The sequence below is a fragment of the Paramisgurnus dabryanus genome, chromosome 12, assembly GCF_030506205.2.
Source record: "Paramisgurnus dabryanus chromosome 12, PD_genome_1.1, whole genome shotgun sequence".
In the NCBI taxonomy this organism is placed as follows: Eukaryota; Metazoa; Chordata; class Actinopteri; order Cypriniformes; family Cobitidae; genus Paramisgurnus; species Paramisgurnus dabryanus.
In genome coordinates this window covers 3,570,238-3,579,532 of record NC_133348.1, presented here as the reverse complement: position 1 = coordinate 3,579,532, position 9,295 = coordinate 3,570,238, and positions in this window count along the sequence as shown.

The following is a 9,295-nucleotide window of genomic DNA, read 5'->3' as shown; positions in this document are numbered from 1 at the left end:
TGTTTTTTTAACCATAAACCACCCAAACACATTGTATTACACAAAATAATGTCATTTTTAGCAATGAAATAGGTGCACTTTAAAAATGACATTTCATTTGTAACCCTAGATGACAAAACCAGTCATAAGGGTCAATTTATTTTATTGAGACTGATGCATCATCTGAAAGTTGACTAAATAAGCTTTAATTGTTTGTTAGGATATGACAAAACATGCCCAAGATAGAAAAATTCTGGATTCAGCCAATGTAAAAGAAAATCAAAATATTAAGAAAATCGTCTTTAAAGTTGTCCAAATGAAGTCCTTAGCAACTGCATCCACTCACAAAAAGAAAAAAGTTTTGATATATTTACGGTAGGAAATTTACAAAATATCTTCATGGAACATGATCTTTATTTAATATCCTAATGATTTTGATATAAAGGAAAAATCGATAATTTTGACCCATACAATCTATTGTTGGCTATTGCTTCAATATACCTGTGCGATTATGACTGGTCTTGTGATCCAGGGTCACATCTAGGTTTAAGAGAGCCTGCACGTTCCTGCTATTGATCAAGTGTAAAGGGAGCTCACCAAACACTTGAAACTATAACATATCATTTTATTCTGTTTATTAATACTGCATACAAATTTCATGTTTTTTTCATGTTTTATTCTAATAAAGAGACTGAGAAGTTATATATGGCCATAAACAAAAAATGTAATTGTGACATAGTGACCTCTAATAATGCATTTCAGAACCTCCACCTCTGGATCTTTGTATAGGTTTTTGTTTACCAAGACAAACTGATTTAATTTTTATTTGTACCTTGTGCTTTAAGCTTTATTAACTCGAAAAGGAAGAGTTAGGTTTTTAAATGTGTGTTTTATAATGTTTATTTATATTATACCACGGGCCTGTTGAATGTTTTATTCTGATCGGCTGAGAAATGTTCCATGCGTGATGATTATTTTTCTTTATTACACACCTCTCTGGAATGCTTGATTCTGATTGGTCAGTTGAGACATTTGCAGGTTCGTTCTTTTCAAATAATAACCGCTCCAAAGTAATAACGCATAGCCGGTACTACTTGTACGATTAAAATCGCTCCGTGCCAATAAAGATTACTGTTTGGCACCATCTTGTGACAAATACTGGACAACCACCAATGAAAAATCTTGACATTAATTTTAACATGTACGGAAAAAAAAACATTTAAACAGTGGATAGAAGAACGAACAACGACAAGACACAGAAAGCTTACTGAGACGGTCACTGAACTTGACAAAATAGAGCATGACAGCTACGAAGCCAACACACAAAAAAATACAGAATGGGCATTAAAACTTCTCAAAGACTGGCTAAAAGAGAAAAAAATGGAGACAGACAAGTATGAAGCAGAGGATCTTAATAAGGTATTACGATCATTTTATGCATCTGTGCAAAGTTTCGCGGAAGGATAAAAATGTTAATTTAAAACAAATATGCCAATAAAATGTTTCAAATTCATATTCATGTCCAGTTTTTTTTCTTATGTGGCAAGTAGCCGTGTAATAAGCGGGATAATGTAGAGGCAGCCTGTAGTTATCGCGAAATAAGCCCCTTCAGTGTGATACAAGACCCTCCGCTTCGCGTCGGGTCCTGATCACACTGTCGGGGCTTATTTCCCGATAACTACCGGCTGCCTCTACATTATCCCTTACTTATAAAACGGTTAATTCCAATCCTTGATTCTGATTGGTCAATAGGTGTGCTTTATTCACGATTAAACACGGCTATGACCGCTTCACCCAACGGTTCTGTTTATCACTGCGCCCTTAGCAACACCCTTAGCAACCACACAATTTGGTTTGTGGTTTTTATTTGAGCTTTCATGCATATTACACATTGGAACACATTTTTGTTCATGGTCAGGGACTATTTTTTTCTGGCGGAAGGAATGCTTTTTATGGATTTAACTTTATGAAAGTTGCACTAATATTTTGTTTACTTTAATATTGTGTGGTAACCGTTTTATAAAAGCAATAAGGTACTTAAGGCAAGTGCTGTATCGTGAATAAGTAACGGCTGAGGGAGTTGTTAGGCACGACGCGAAGCGGAGTGCCTGCAACCCCTTCAGCCGTTACTTATTCACGATACAGCATAGCCTCTCATACATTATTGCTTACGTAAACCACACACCTAACCTGTAAAATGTCTTAAAAAATAGGCACCAGAGCCATTTTTGTCATAATCATGGCATAAGCGGAATAATTGATTCGAAAATAATTCACACCCGACATGTAACGGCATTACCAGCTTGGGTGTGTATTATTTTCAAATAATTAATCGTCTGTCTTCAATTATTCCTTAGGTATTTTCTGTATATTGTCTCTGTATTTGGTGTATGATGACTCCCATTTCTCCTAACAAATTTCCCCAAGGGGGACAATAAAGGTCACTTAGATTATAGGACTAAAGGGGATCGCACACCGGCCGCGCCGCTCAGCGCCGTTCTAAAAAAATCGAACACATTGTTTTCTATGAGTATACGCACACCGTTGGCACAGCGCCACTCACATAGTTTAACATTAAATAACATCATATTTGTCCCAAATCATTAACGATTAACATTGGCTGCTAACGTATATTTTGCATTTTGAAGTAGACGCTATCTGACGAAGCTAGCGCTATTTAATGTGCACTTCCGGTTTACAATACCTCCAAGTTGTCCTAGACGCGACTCGACGCGACGCTGAGCTGTGCGGCCGATGTGCGATCCCCTTAAGACTTTTGCACAGTACTGTATGTTAACCATTTTATGATTTTTAAAAATAAAAATTTTCCATTTATTTTAAACAGTGTTACTGTTGGTTCACACCAGACGTGTTTTGAGGCGTCAAATTCGCGTCTACACCGCGTAGTTGGACGCTTAATCATTTTGGGTATACTTGCTTCATTCACGCGTGAAAGCCGCGCTTGAACATTCACGCGGTAATTTGCATTATGGGAGGGGCTTCTGCAACTCTGCTCGCTTCCTGTAATCATATTAGTACTAGTGCAAGATCCTGATTGGTTAATGCAGCATGTTTTTCCGCCAAAGTTCAGATTTTTCAACTTGCGTGTTTCCCATGGCAACACTTAATTTGCGCTAAAAATATGTAATATTTGTCATAAGGATACATTTTTTGAAAGTGAGATTTATACATCATAAGCTAAATAGATAAGCTTTTTACTGATGTATCACTTAGGTTGGGATGTTGCTACAACTAGCCTATTTTAAAATCTGGAATCTGAGGGTGCAAAAAAATATTGAGAGAATCGCCTTATATTAATTGATTTTTTTAATCAAAGTTTTTGATATATTTACAGTAGGTAATTTATCAAATAATTATGGATGCACCGAATCCAGGATTCGGATTCGGCCGAATACTGGGCTTTTTGAAGGGGTTCGGGTTTGGCCGAATCCTAGATTTTTTTTCCACCAAACCGAATCCTACGCTTGCTGGTCGACGTCACACGGCTGTTGATTACACACATCAGGTGCTGACGTAGAGATAAGCTTTTTCTTTCGGTGAGCCTTAAGGGTGATTTATAGTCGCGCGTAGGTCCTACGGCGTAGCAGCGACGGCGTAGGTTCCGCGTCGGTTTTCATTTATACTTGTGCGTCGCCGTCCGCGTCGACGTGCAAACACACGCGAAACCGCTGGTTGGCAGTAATCACGCGTGTAACCACAGTAGCAGCAGAAGTCGTCACAGAAGAAGAAGCTAAGCAAGTTAACCCACAAACGAAGAAGAAATAGCAACTTGTTGTGTATAATTTGAGAAGACCAGCAATGATGGAAGTAAATAAACAGCGACTTATGTTTCAGTTTGAGTTAAATCACTCCTCAACTTGGCTCATCTTTGTTTTCACCGTATCAAACGGAAATACCTATGACGCAGTTTTTTTACCTGACGGGAGGGGTTCTGGTGGACCAATCACAGCGCTTACGGTCCGCGTAGAGCCGACGCGCTGTTAGAAATTTTGTGAGGTGCGCGTCAGGCTACGCAGAGCTACGCACAGGCTACGGATAGCCTACCCCGTAGCTACGCCGTAGGACCTACGCACGACTATAAGTCGCCCTTTAGGGGCGGTTCACATTTCGCGGACGCACCTGGAAAAACGAGCGTGTCGCACCGCATCGCTTTCATTATGCATAGGCTTAAGGTAATAGTCAAAATAGTTTTTCCCACTTGTCATCTTGGCAAAATGTTGCCTATCCATTTTTTTACAGTTAAAATAAAATGAAAAATACACTGCTGTGGACGTTGTTTACTTCATTAATGTGTTTTACTGTGTTAATGGAATAAGGATGCGAGTAGGATTCGGTTTTCAGTTTAATAAACAGTGGATTCGGTATTCGGCCGAACCCAAAAAATCTGGATTCCGTGCATCCTTAAAAATATCATCATGGAACATGATTTTTACTTAATATCCTAAAAAAATATAATTTTGACCCGTACAATGTTGGCAACTGCTACAAATATACCCGTGTAAATAAAAAAAAAGAATTTAATTAAATAAAATAAGAGAAACGCACACATTCATCTCTGAGTAAATGTGGGTTCATGATACGTTTAGCATTAAAGCATTTTTGATTAATTAAAACCATCTAAAACCACAATCACCGCCTGTGATAGTCCCTGTGAAGCATTAATAATGAAAAAAATTTACCGTAACCATATTAGTGGATGAGGGTCACATCAGGACAGGAGATTCTGGGAATCCTGCGTCCCATATGGTAGGGGCCTCCAGAGTCCATTTGAAGATGTGGGATTTGTAAAATAAAAGAAGATACAAAGTTTCTGTTTGTTCTTCTGTTCATGTTCACTCGGTTTCACCTCAAGATCATCATTCTCTCATGTTATTGCTCCTTTGAGATCATCAAAGGGAAGAAACGAAGAGAACAATGTTTTGTCTCACAAGATCCATAATCTTCACTGGATGATAATGAACATAAGATGCTTTGAAAATCATTTGGATGTTTCTTACAGCAGACAGGCTTTGATACGCTTTTTATCTTGATGTGATCCAGAGCCACAGTAGTCCCACTGTAAAATTTAAGTCTCAATAAAAAGAAACAATACTGCAGCAACATGATTCAAATTAAAGAGACCTTGTAGATGTGCTTTTGCTCTCTAACATGTCTTGTTGGGCATGGTAACATTGTAATACTATGTTGTAAACTACTTTGTAAATAAATATGGTAATCATTCCGTTCCAATATCAAAGTACCTTTGTGCTTAGCCTTAGTGTGTATGTGAAGTGTTTTGCTTTCGCAAAAACAGCTCTATAAATAAAGATTGAACTGAACTGAATTAAAGTAATCAGAAGAATGTGTGCGAGCATTCATTTGGTCTGCATTAAACTTGACTATTTTTGCGTCCAGATATTAAAGCAAATGCTTTTAATAAATAAACTGACTGAAAGACCTCTGAAGACTTAATATGTGTTTACTGAAGAGTGTTGACGTGCTAATAACCTACATAGCATTTCATGATGTTGTGCAATTCGGATGTCTGAATTCTTGCTGATGAAGGTGAACATGAGCTGTTAATGGCACAAACACACCTGCAAATGTGGTAAAATGAAGTTTTAGCATGCATTAAATTACTTTAAAACCACCAGCTTTGATCTAGTTGCCAAAACTACAAACATTGCCAAACGGAGTGGTTTAATAGACTAGCATGAGGAACCATCTGGCAGTGACTGATTCAGATGGCTTTAATAGTAAATAAATATAAGGAAAAAAAAACGAAAAAGTTTACACTTACAGTGTCAGTATAGCACAAATATGACATTTTGTTTAAAAAAATAAGGAGGATGTTTTTCTCCAATAAATATTCAGGCACAAGTTCTGCACAGCTGAAAACAGCCTAAATATAAAATGTTTCTTCCTGGGTGTCTCTTAAACAGGCTGATTTTATGAAGACAGTGTTGTCATTTATTTTATTTTATTTGGGAGCTGCAATTCTGCTTGTGTGACCCCGCAGCTGTGCTTTATTGGCTTACATGAATCACTGCCACCCAGAGGACAGCAATGCACTTTGCATCGATTACATAAAGGAGTATCTCGTTTTAGACTGCTTGTTGTTGGCTCCTTACACAAAATATTAAATGCAAATATTAAATGCGTCTGCTAAATGAATGTAAACACAAATGTATGGGCTCAACCAATGGCCTGAGAATGTTACAAGATCTGTTTGTCTATATGACAGACAATATGTATGCAAAGACAGTATATTGGCTCATTTCACTTTTTAGTTTTATCCCCAACCAGCCTGATCTTAAGGGAATTCGTACATATTTTACGAGTTAGCTAATTTCTTATGAATTTGTTAATTGTGCAAAAACATATGATTATCATAAAAACAATGAAACCCCACCCTTAAGCTCAACAGGGGACAAGGGAAATCGTACAAAATGTGAATTAGACACCTCTAAAAAAAAAATGTAGGAACTGCCATGAGATAGCGTTGCCTAAACTCACTTTATCTCCACAAACTTTCATAAAAAAAAAAAAATCTGAAAATGTAATATGAAATGAATGGCAATAGAAACAAGAATAACATTTTGCCAAAAGCAACATGACTTTGGATAGAAAAGCTCAGATAGGATTGCATTTTAAAATACAAAAGAGGGTGGTACCTGGAAAACTTTACCGCTTCATGTAACCAATTGCTGGCAAATGGTTATTAGGAGAAATCTCAATTAGAGATGACCGGGTTCGATCATTCGAATGTAAGTGAACGTCTGCTTCTTTGCCTGTAAGAAAATTAACCACATAATACTTTAGAGAGAGTTCACACGATATTCAAACAACATGTGACCCTGTCTGTGGGTCCCACTGTGTGGAAAAATCACACTGAAAAAAAATATTCATTGAATTTAATCATTTTTTTAAGGTAAGTGGTTGCAATAAATTTATTTAAGCTACATTTAAACAAAAAAGATTAGCAAAGTAAAATTAAATAGAGAACTTTTGTTTAAATGTACCTTAAATAAATTGAATGCAACCACTTACCTTAAAAAATTGAGTAATTGAATGAATCATTTTTTTCAGTGTAGCGGCATCGGGTCTCGGGTAATTTAAAATGTATCTGTTTTTGCCGTATGGACCTGAGAAGACACAAACTATCTTGCGTGTGTGCGTCGTCGCTTTCCTATAGAATTATTACATTTTTTTTATTATTATTATAAAATATTATCATTACCGCAACATGATATTACATTAAATATATGCATTTACAAACTCATGTTTCAGTAATGAGAACTAAAAAGTTGTCTAGGTACTATGACAAACAACATTTCAACTTTTATCTGGAGAGAAAAAATAAGAACTGCTTACTTGGTAGCCATCTTGAGTGTCACAGTCAATTATGTCCCTTACAACTATTTTTTATTTTTTTTAAATGTTAGTTCCTTGAGGGCTTAAACAATGATTGAAAATTGTTGCGGAGGATGACAAGATTTTTCTTGGACACATTTATATTCCTTATTATTGTCTCTACATTTACCAATGATCACCAAATACCACATGTTTCTTTACTGTAAATGTATATAACATGCACTGAAGCTTTTTATTTTTTAGATTTTTTATTTATAAATATTTCTATGTTAAAGAACCCAAATCCAGTCATGGACACGTTGCAGTAATGAAAAATTTCCCCTTAAATGTGGAAAAAACAACAACATTAGTTTGTATGATGTCATTTGAAATCTGATGTCATTTGTTTTGATACTCTTACTTTGCATTTACTTTTTTTCTCAAAATGTCTCATGATACCTCAAGTCTAATTTCGCAAGAATCACCCAAGTCAATAATCGAAAATATTAACAAAGACCTTTGACCTCTTTCAAAAAGATTTTTTTTTACATACTATAACAGTGTGTGTTTCACGTAGGTGAAAAAATTGAGAGAATAATGTAAATTGCTAAGAAAAGTAATAGCACGCCTCTCCTTGAGAACCAGTATTATTTTTGATATCATTCATGTTTGTAACACAAACAAAATGGGATAAATATTTTGCAGTTTATTACTTAGGGTTAAGGATCTAAACAAGCCTATAATACTAAATAATTCAGATGTCTGCTTGAATAACACTTATAATTAGTTCAAAATGAGACATAACAGACTGTGTTTACTTTGTACTGTAGTTTTTGAGTAGCATGACATAGCATTTTACATTCACGTTATGTCATAAGGGGGCGTGGCTTTAAGCTGCAGCTGTTTTTCTGTAGGGAAAATGTGGGTTTGGACATGCACCTGCAGAGACTGAAATTTCACGCTGCCATTAAATTACCTCTGACTAAACAGCAACAAGTTATGAGAAACACCAGCTGCGCTTCCCTGACATTTTAGTTCCTCTGGCTTTGGAACATTTCACAAAAAACAAAATAACTCAGAGTGAGGGTGCAAAAGCTACCCGTGACAATTAATAACATATTAAGTGGACACTTTACATCCACTGCAGGATTGATCTGTTGCAGCTGGACTCTGAATGTGAATGCAAGTGATGACATGTTTTGTTTAAAGCATGTATAATAATAACAAGCCACAAAATAACATGTTTATGTCTGTATTTCAGATAGCATCTTATTTATTTTGCAAACTGTGTTTTGTTTCCCATTTTAACTAACATTGTTGTCTTTTCCGTCCAGTTCTACACACTCCCAGAAATAAAGGTACACAGATGCTGCCAGTGAGATGGAATTGTGGTACAGATTTGTACTTTCAGGTACACTGTAAAAAAAACTTTGCTGCCTTAAAATTTTTTGTTAAATCAACTCAGATTTACGAGTCATGTCAACAGAAATGAGTTGTCACAACTTATAAAATATAGTTGAGAAAAGTCAACTTAAATTTATAAGTTATAACAACTCACCTGTAGTTATAACAACTCATCTCTAGTCAAGATAAATAATAGTTAGTTGAAATGACTTGTAAATCTGAGTTGATTCAACAAAAAATTTTAATGCAGCAAAGTATTTTTTACAGTGTACCAGTGCGAACCTCTAAAACACTAATGGGTACCTTTGAGGTACCAATATGCACCTTTAGGTATGAAAGTGTACTTTTTGAAAAGGTGCTGCCTTGGTACAAAGTTTTATGGCCTTTAGTCCATGAACACATCTATATGTTTTTATATTCGTAAACATCATCAAATTTACTTTGAAAAGAAGAAGAATTGAATAAATTGTATGCAATGTTAATTTAATTTAATGCAATGTTACAATAATGTTTGCATTTATATTTATGCATTTTATAGGCAGTTGGCAGACACTTATAA